Below are 10,377 nucleotides of genomic sequence, written 5' to 3' on the forward strand. Positions count from 1 at the left end.
AAAGAGCTCGAGGTATTCCTTTTTCCTTGCGCATGACAATGACACATTATTCGGACGTGCGTTTTGACACGAAATCGCGACACTTTCTGACAACTCATCCAGTCGGAGGACAAACCGATGATGCACTGTCAAAATAAATGTACTTTGCCACAGCCATCACTTGACAAAAATCTGGACAGCAAAAAGTTTAGAGTTATCTGCGGCGCTTTTTTCACGACTGAACGTCGCTTTCTGAAACTTATCGCTGTCGTTTACGCGGAAAGGACTCGTCTTGTTTGACATTGTTAACTATTCGTCTATCTTTCTTTTTTTTTCTTTTCATTGCACATGGGTGATAATTTTCGCCTGACGGGCATGACGACAGCTTAGATTAAGTAGGCCTGCGCGGTATCTTCAGTGCCGCCGTTAAGATTTCAAAAACCATTTCCCTCGCGAATTTCTTTCAGTTGTGCAAATCCCAGATCACATCGTTACTAACGTCAATTTATGGGCCACAGTCAAGACTAGGGCTAACTACTGTTGACGGCAAGGTAGCGGCACCATGGCTGCCATCACATCGGCGGCTGGACACGTAACGCTTCTCACCACGACTGTATAACCTCGAGGTTATTTGTGCTGTTTACGAATGATCCAAACGTTTGATGCGCGATACGTGTGAAGGACCGCGCATCAAACAAAGTGACAAGGGCAATCAATTTGTGCGAACGACAGTCAGTCGCCACAGTGTGCAAGTATGGGGTTCACGAGGACAACTCCGGAAGCCAAGGCGGCGTCGGAGAAAACTGGCTCCCCCCTCGTTGATGAACTTCACCTGACGTGTACCCGCGAGAACAATCGCGTCTGTCAACTGCTGCGACGCCTGACAGAGTGCAACGAAATCCTATGGCACGCGGGCCTGCAGCTCGAGGACTACGCTCAAGGAGGCCTCGGGGACGTCAGCATCGCCATGGTACCGGTGCTGTGTCGCGGGTTTCCGTGCTGCCGCTCCTCGGAGGACGACGAGAAATCGGCAGTGCGTCTCGTACGCCGTCTTTTGACTGCGCACCGATGCATCGTTTCGGTGGAGGTGAATTACTGCGTCGCGAAGCACAGTCGCCTGCTCGAAGCTCTGGCGTCATCGACGAGCGCGCGAAGGCTTGGAATCTTCGGCATCCCGAGCAACGAACCGGAGGTCCTCCAGGCACTCGTCGAAGCGATCACGCACATGGACGCCGTCTCGCAGTTGGTGTTCCTAGACGGTTACGAACCTTGCGAAGCCAAGATGGCGATCCCCGTTTTAGCGTTGCAACGACCTAATGCCGCGATTACAAAGCTCGACGTAGCAGACCTGGAAATGGACCAGCACACGTCCAGACTGCTCATCGAAGCGCTCCAAGCGAAGAACACCGTCGAGGAGCTAGCCGTCGGTGCTTGCGTCTTCGCGTTGGGTCCCGTGAACAGGCCTTCCGAATGGTTCGCGCAATACCTGGCCAAGGCGACGCTGCGAAAGCTCGTTCTAAAAGCGCGGCACTTCAACAACACCTTCGGTCTGCAGAGGCTGGTGGAAACCATTTCCGCCATGACGACGCTGCGAGAGCTCATCGCCCAATGGCAGGCCAGGAGCCGTGACTGCACGCTGTTTGGGAATGTGGTCCGGGAGAACAGGTCGCTCCGTAGTCTGAGCTTGCTTCTGGGAGGCTGCTGCAACGCGCCCATACCTCAGTACAGAGACCGAGCCACCGAAGCCGTCAACGTTCGGCCCTGGCTGTTGGCGTTGAGGGATAACGACGTGCTACAGAAGCTGGTCCTGGACGTGCCGTGGTCCGGGACCGACGACTGCTTGGACCTGCTCCGAGAGCTTCCAAGTAACCACTGCCTCGAGAAGCTGGTCTTGAGCAGTATTCCCGACGACGGTGGTTTGCACGAAGTTTGCCGCGTCATTCGGGAGTGCGACGTTCGTGACAGAGTCCGCATCAAGGACCATCACGTTGGACCCAACGACGTGGCAACGCTTTCCACTTGCAGTGAGGTGACGGCCGTTACAGTCAGTACGAAACACTTCTTTTGTGACGTGGCCCGTCTCCCAGCTACCTTCGAAGTCTTGGCTACCTGCAAGAACGTGACGTCGCTTCGCGTGCGCTTCCACTTCTTCAACAAGGGCATTTACGCATCGTTGACTTCGTACTTAAAGGGTAACTCCACTCTGAACGAAATTGATCTCGTCGTTGAAGTCGACGATATCTGTGATGAGAAGTACGGGAGCATAATCAACTCGTCTATGCTGGACTTGTTCGAAGGACTGTCGTCCAACCACGCGATAACCAAGATCACGCTTGAGTGGAACGTGCTATTGGCAGACGATCACGCTCGCCTGCTCGCTCACGGAGTCCTCAACAACCGGAGGCTTTACGAACTCTCGCTCAGGGCGGTCGACGAGGCTTTCTGCGCCGCGATCCTCGATCATGTATATCCGAGCCTGGCGCAAAACTACAGCCTCATTCGTCTCGGCCTTCCCACCTGCACAGAACGTAGTGCTCAAATCGCGGCGGCCCAGGACATCGTCCGACGCAACCGCAGTCTCGTCGACCGAGGTACCAGGTTCGTTTTGGGCGACCACGATCCTTACTGCGCACGCGCCGTGGAGCTCGTCTCGAGGCACCCGAAGCTCGTGAAAAACGTTCGACGCGAGGCGAAAATGTCCTCGGAGGGTGAAGCCCTGGCCAAGATTGCGAGCGCCCTGCGGCTTCCGTGCCTCACCGACATCCACGAGTTCATGAAGCTGACCGGTGTTGTGAAGGAGCGAGTCGTGTGCAACGCGCAGCAGGATGGCAGGTGGCAGCTTGACAAGCTTTACCACGACTGCTGGCTGCACGTCAGGCAATACCTGAAGGTGGCAGACGTTGTGGAGCGTTAACACCCGTTCAGAAGATCGTTCCACGTGGTACACGTTTGTAGGGTACCGTTGTAGCCCGCATGCAAAGAACGTTTTCTATAGTCGCCAGTTCCCCCATAGGAACCTTCAATGCGCGTAGAAGACTTTACAGAAGTAAATGTGTTGGTGTAGATTAGAGCTTGTATTGCATCGAAGACAATGAGTATACTGTAATGTTGTATAGGCATACGTGCAGTATGCAGATCGTACGTGTAGCTAAAGCATGACGCGTCTTGTTAGCGTGTCGTATGATAATGACGTGGTGACTGTTTCAGCGTGATGCAAAGTGTTAGCCTGTCCAAAGCGTTGTGCGTGTACTGTTTTCCTGGAGGGCTGTACAATGTGCACTAGTAGATTGGTATACGTATAGTGCTCTACATGAATCGAGATGTTCAGAATCCTGTCACTTTCGCCTTAAAGGTCGTCTACTGCATGAGAGAGAAGTTCTCTAGGCACGACCGTCGCAGTCCACTGCCGTGACTTTGGCTTACATCGCAGTGATCTTTCGCTTTTGCAGAATCATCTGGCGCAACCGACGTGACAGTCATTAACGCCTCTCCAAATATTTCTTTTCATGCCGAATTCATGTCTGTATTTCTTGTGACGCATCAGGGCGACTTCTAGTTTCGTCGTATTTTGTGTTGTTGCTCGTCATCTCCATTGAACGAGGACAGGCCGTTGTCAGCGACTGTCCGATTACTGTTCATTTTAATATTATGTCTCAAACGCCAGCGAAAACAAGGCGCAGCTTTTAACGGCCTCTCTTTCTTTTTTTTTTTTTGCAAAAAAGCTTTATAATCCGCCGTAATATGACTACGAGGCTCCTGGATTCAACGCTACATTTGGTGGTGTGCGAATCGAATTTTATATGCCTAAATAAAGACTGCTTAGAGGTGTTGGTGTTGTCAACTCTCGAATAGCTTCAGCATGACCGGATACTAGTCGGCGGCGGTGACCGACCTTACACAGTTGCAAGCGACTACGTAGTTTATAACGAATTACTTGCAACAAGGAGTGCGCCTGTCTATATGGGCTGATTGGTACATGATTAGGACCGGAACGAACAGCACTGGACACAGGACGGTGAGACGACTCATTGGGCGTCAGCAGGGGGGTGCAAAAGGGACAACCGTCCCCCGGAGGAGCGCGGGGGGGGGGGGAGCAAAGGGGGGGGGGCTATGCAGTCGCAATAAACTGCACAGAGACAGTGTCACAGCTTCATTAGGACACTCAAGACCCGCATATCTGTCTGAAACAGCTTTCAGGATTGCCAGGCAACTATGCACTTTACGCACTAGCCGCTTGAATGAACTCGTTAAAGAGAATGTTGTCGCGTTGCTAAAGTTGAGATTATATTTTGGAAGTATGAAATCATTCAGGCTTTCCTGTTCCCGGTATACGCATTGCATTGCGGGTAATTTAACCTCTTCAGGCGTGAATTATGACGGACTGTCCGTAAATAGGTGAAATTTGCGCACGTTATTTATTCCGAGGTACCCGATATTCCGGTTCAAAAAAGGAGGTAATAGGTAGGATTTGTTCGTTTTTATTTATTAGATGCGAAGCAGCTCTTTGACTAGCCTGTGTAACGCTGTCCCTCCGTCCGCACAAACGCGAGGCAACGCGCTTCCCTCGGCGCTGGTGTTGGAGCGGTGCCAAGTAGGTCACACCGCAGCTGGGCGTTGACGTCACGCTCCCCTCGCACGCTTCCCTCGCAGGTGCGCGCGTACGTCACACTCTCCCTCACCCACCGGAGCGCCCGCAGCTGCCGGCTCCAACGCCCGCTCGCCTCCCGTGTCTGCGTTTCAAACAAACTGTTTACACCAGTAAACGCTACACCGAGTTTCGCTTCAAACGAATCTTCCAGCGCTCACCGCCGCACCCGCGTTAGCGCCGTTCAACCCGTGACGCCACCCGTGCGCAACGCTGCTGCTTCGCATCCCATCAGGGTTCCCTTCGGGGAGATGGTGCAATTTTTTTAAAAATCTTAATCACACGTGCACCTAAATATCTATTTATTCTGATGTTGGCTATGTTCTGTTTTCGCATAAAACGAATCAAATCTGAGGCCCGAGATACAAGCGTAATTTGTTACCGGATGTGCTCATTTCGAGTAAGCAAAACTTTTACTTTTGACGGGACTCAAATAAAGCGACACCTCGAAATTCTCGTCGAACACAGTGGCGCCTTTAGCGAAGTGATCACATTCAGTAATCAACAGAAGGGTAAAGTTAAATGAAGCCCCATTGATTACGCAGGAGGATCGATTTATCCAAAGCTCAATGGCTTTTGCTCCATCTTGGCCCCTAGTCGACACAGCGAGCATAAACATGTTGCGTACGCAAACGTAGTCACCGCCGCTGAAGGCTTTATGTAAGTTCGCGAAAACGTCGTTATTTTTAACAACGGAGCTGGTTAAACTTACCGTTAGTGCGTGCAGAGCGAACAGAAAACTATAATCATCATAAAGCCAGCGCGCTCTCTCTTCGTTCTCTTGTTCCTCTTTATCCTCTTCTTCATATTCTGCTTTCATATAGAAAATAAGATGGCTGGTCCCTCCGTCATAGGAATCGGTATAACACGAAAGTGAAACGTCTCGCCACAGAAGTAGTTGATTGTTTATAGGGCATTGGTATATGAGAGCTTGTACAATGCCTAATGTTGTTTGGCAGATATAGCACCGCTTGACGGTGAACGCACCGACGTTAACGCCTAGCGACACATCTCCGTAACGACGACTACATCCCATGATCATGATTTAACCCTTGCGGTAGCTGAAGTTGTCAAGATATACCTGGACACCGCATATGGTGAATCCCGTGCAAAGATGGCATCAACAAGCACATAGGAAACACTGATACTCGATATGCATTCCTTCAAAGCGTCGTCAAGCGCGAAGGGAAACGCCACGAGAGTCGTGTCTTCCCTCTAGCCTGGAGATTCGTTCTCACAGGGCGAGCGGGGAACGCGATGCGACAGGCAGGCGAGCGTCGGAGAACTATTTTTCGATATGGATGGATGCTATGAACGAGGCTTGGGCCAAAGTGGCCACCCCGCAGTGTGTTAAAGCGTTGACATTACGCTTCTCCTATTGGAAACGCACCGAATGGGATGGTTGTAGCAACGGCGCGTTGCAGGAGCTAATGGCGGAGGCAACGAAGATTTTTTTTCGACGCTGGTGGCACACCTGTCACCGCCCCGTTATAAAGGGGACGCTCATAGCATCCATCCAAGAGCACTGTGAGAGGAAAGTGTGAAAGATAAAAGGCGCGTTCACGCAACCTCTGTTATGTGCTTGGCGCTAGCGCAGTGGGCCGCCAGCCATTGTCGCGGGCCGAGTGGTCTTGGTTTCGACTCCTGCCAACGGAACTTTTTCTTATAGTTTTTTTCTTTGCCATGTGATGGCGTTCGTTTTGCTGGCGTATTTCCGTGACGGAAATACGTCATGAAAGTCTAAGTGGACCCCGGCATAAAACACTTTCGTGCTAAAAAAGTAAGGAGCTATGTTGGTACTGACGACAATAGAACGTTTCCACGAATGTGCTGAACAATTAAAGCCTGTTTTCCTGAAACCGTAAAGCAAGCATTACAAACAACTAAGCATATTGTTCGCAAAGTCAGGGCTCTTCCATGAATACGCGGTCTTACATAAGCATGCAGAATGCGTCGCGGTTAGCTAGCGCCTCAATTATACCTCTGTGTGCCGTTGTGCCCGTATTGTCTGGCTGCGAAAGCGGCTTCGAGAAAGAAAGCTCACTTTAAGTGCGTAGCACTTCAGGGGCTCTGCTTGTCGTCCATCCATAGATCTCACGTGCCGTGATCGCGCTCACAATCAAGAGTCATTGCAGGCCTTAAACACGGCTAGCAATGCTCAATACTGGTTGAAATAAACGAACAAGGTCTATAATAATAATTTTTAAAAATATAATTAACAGAAAAAAAGTCATAGTTTCGCCGCGAGGGCGAAGCAATGAATGCGATAGCAAGAAAAGCGGCCCGTGATGGACGCGCTGCTACGCTGCAGAAACTGCAGCAACTACCGCGCGAGCAGAGAACAGAAGGGCGAGGTTCTCCCTGCGCAAATATTAGAAGAAGCGAGCGAGCTGGCCGACGACATTTAAATGCACCCGTTGCACTCCTCGCGCTATCTCGCTGGTAATGAAGAAAAGCTTATAATCGCCTGCCGTCTCTGAGTCCTGCCAGCGGTAAAGGGTGTGTACATAACGCTCGCCGTTAGCTACCTGAAGGATCTGCGTTTTGTGGCGTAGGGGTTAGCGCCACCCGCTGTGGAGCGACAGGTCGCTGGTTCGATTCCGCGCTTCGGAAGCGTTTTTCTGAATTATTTTACTTTGGGACTTTCATATATATATATATATATATATATATATATATATATATATATATATATATATATATATATATATATATATATACATACTTATACATATACGGTGCATGACGGCGGCGACGGCAGAAACCAGCCGAGACTGTCCACTTAATTGCTGCCGCAATAACATTCGGCAGATCCCCGTTACCGTGGGAATCGATGTAATGAGAAGCATGCGGCGGGAAGGTGACTGTGGCGTGATAGTGTACATTGAGCGAGACGTTACGAAATGACATTAAAGATAGGCCTAAATGGTATATGTACACACATATGTCACACATATGTTGAAGAGTCGCGCATGTGTTGTATAACCAGATCTTTAGAGTTGCGTAACGATGCCAAGAGCAACATAGGTATTACCAACACCATACGCGGAAAGCTGATATGTAGTGCTTATACTTGTCCGTTATCATGTTGTTGTTTGTGGTTATGTAGGGGAAGAGACGCTTATTTCTGCAGCCCAGTCGCACGCACGTTTCACGAATCCGTGTGCATGTGAGGAAGGGGTTCATTGCAGTTCTCACGTAGATGGCGGCGGGCGCAATGTCTTTGTTATTGTGGATGATGATGGCCGCTATATTTGTTTGATTGTGGTGCCAGATCCGTATTTTTACCGATAAATAAATGTACTGTGCTTTGCACGAGACCCACGTTAGCTTGCCGCAGAAAAGCTAAAGGACTACAGGTGCGTCATTAACGAAATGGCGCAGGCCGCATGCAGATAATAATAATTGCTAAGGTTTTGCGTGCCAAAGCCATGGTAAGATGATGAGGCGTGCCGCAGTGGGAGGTTCCAGAAATTTCGATCGCCCAAGATTCTGTAAGATGCGCCTAAATGTAAGTTCCCGGACCTCTAGCATCCCGCCTCCATTGAAATGTGACCGCCGCGTCCTCGATTGAACCCGCGTCCTTCGGGTCAGCAGCTGCGGCTGCTTGGGGAAGCGTAGTGGCTATTTTGCTGGCTCAGCTTAACAACCTTCAAGAGGAGGATGTTTGTGTCCATACGCTACAAGTGGTGGGTGGCTTTGCATGCATGGGCATTTTGCTAAGTCACCTAAGAAAGACCCGAAATTCAGAGGGGAGCCTAGCATACCTGCACATGAACAGGCAGCATCGAACAGGGAAGAACCCACGACAGATAAGCCGACCCGAAAGAAGGTGGAGGTGCCTTCTTTGAGGTATGGACTGCTTTAAATAACGTACAATAAGAAGCAAACTTAGTTCAATGTGTTCCTTGTACCGATTTCCTGAGAACTTCAAGAATAATGGCTCCTCCGTAATTATCGATGTTTCCGGCCTGATTCGATTCTAATGGCGACAGAAATGAAATAAAAAAAAAATGTTCCGCTTTTCAATATAATCTCGGTTCACTTCCACATTTCTTTCACACATCTGAACTAACATTTGTGTGTCCTTCGATAATAGAATGACGTTTAGTATTGAAACGTCCTGGGACTGCATTCTATATTTCATCATTAGCTGCAGCTTTCTTGTTTCGAAGATCTTTCTGCAGCTTTGAGTGGCGGTAATAGTACCGGGCGTCAGGTCCGGCTGTAGGGTGGGTGACCTATCTGCTTAAAGGCTTAGTCCTTCGCTGCAGCCTTCGCAATATTTGCCTTGTGAACTGGAGCAGTGTCGTGAAGCAAGCCCACGTCATAATGTAGAATGCGTCACGTCCTCTTGCACACGTATATTGCATCATGCAGTTCATGTAAACACTCGCGCCTAATTGAAACTCATGCGTAGGTCTCCTAATAGACGGCGGTATGTGCCTAAGCGGCCGTTTAGAATTTGCCGCGAGTTTTAGAAATACAGGCTGGTAACTTACGGAAGTATACCGTCCCTCTTCGACAGACAAAAGAAAGAAGCTTACGCTGGACGCTCAAGACTTCAAACTGCAAAGCTGGTCGATCCAATGGCGTTTCTTGGCTGGTGCAAGGTTTGAAGTTGGCTGATGCTAGGTTGGAGCTTGGCTGGTGCTAGGTTTGAGCTAGCTGATGCTAGGCTCGAACTCGGCTAGGCCTAAACTTGGCTGATGCTAGGTTTGAGAATGTTTTATGCTAGGATTTTTATTAGCTTATTATGGCCATTGGATCGACCAGCTTCGCTGCTGCAAGTCTTGCATGGCCAGTGCAAGCTTCTTCACTTTATTAAATTTTACGTAGTTTGGCTCGGCCCCGCGACGGTCGGTCCGGCGTATCTCACTGGCCACGAAGACTGGATCGGTTCGTCCTCGACGGCTACGTTTTCGATCGGCGACTCGTTAAGCCTCGCGATAAGACACCTTTTCGGGTTTACGGACCTTCCTCGGGCGGCCAATGGCAAGAACTGCCTCGGCACGACGAGGCGCGGCTCCTTTATAGTGATTCCGAAGACGCACATGCGCAGTGATTGTATTTATGACTTATTTTTTGAGGTTATGCTAGGCGGCGCCAATTTAAAGCTTGGCGTGGTCTCTACACAGCTGCTGTGCGGCGCATGCGCGGCTCGGGGTGACGGCACTCCAGGTGTCGTGGTAGTCAGGCACGGCGGCTCTTCCGTCGTCTTGGCGGTGGCGTGACGTCATGGTAGCGAGGCGCGGCGAGGCCAGGTGGTGCGCAGCTGTGGCGGTTGATATGGCAACGACATGGCAAAATTTTCTCCGTACGACAGCCGCTTTCATGATTTGAAAAAAAAAAAAAGGCAATTCAGTTGTCCTGAAGAAAGGAATCTTAAAGGAAGAAGCGCTGCAGGCTTTTGCGAAGAGCTTTTCTGTCATAAACGTTAATTTGGCGAAAGCAAGGGTGTTTTTTTCACATTTACTCAAGAGAATAGTCGCAAAACTCGCTAAGAGCGTATATAACATGCATTTCCTTGACTGTGTTCCTTAGAGCTAAAACACGAAAACAAGACAGCCTTTTGTGAGCGATTGTGAGCGCGCGCAGCACATGGCGATTTTAAGTTAGAAGGTTCAAGTGAAACGGCTTCAAAGACCTTCACGTACACGGTCATTGCCATCCAACGAACTCGCATGACAATAGCGATTTTTTCAAACGAAATTTGTACGTCATTTGTTTGTCTTTTAAAAATAGAATGAGCT

This window comes from Rhipicephalus sanguineus, chromosome 7 (genome assembly GCF_013339695.2).
Source record: "Rhipicephalus sanguineus isolate Rsan-2018 chromosome 7, BIME_Rsan_1.4, whole genome shotgun sequence".
NCBI classification, from domain to species: domain Eukaryota; kingdom Metazoa; phylum Arthropoda; class Arachnida; order Ixodida; family Ixodidae; genus Rhipicephalus; species Rhipicephalus sanguineus.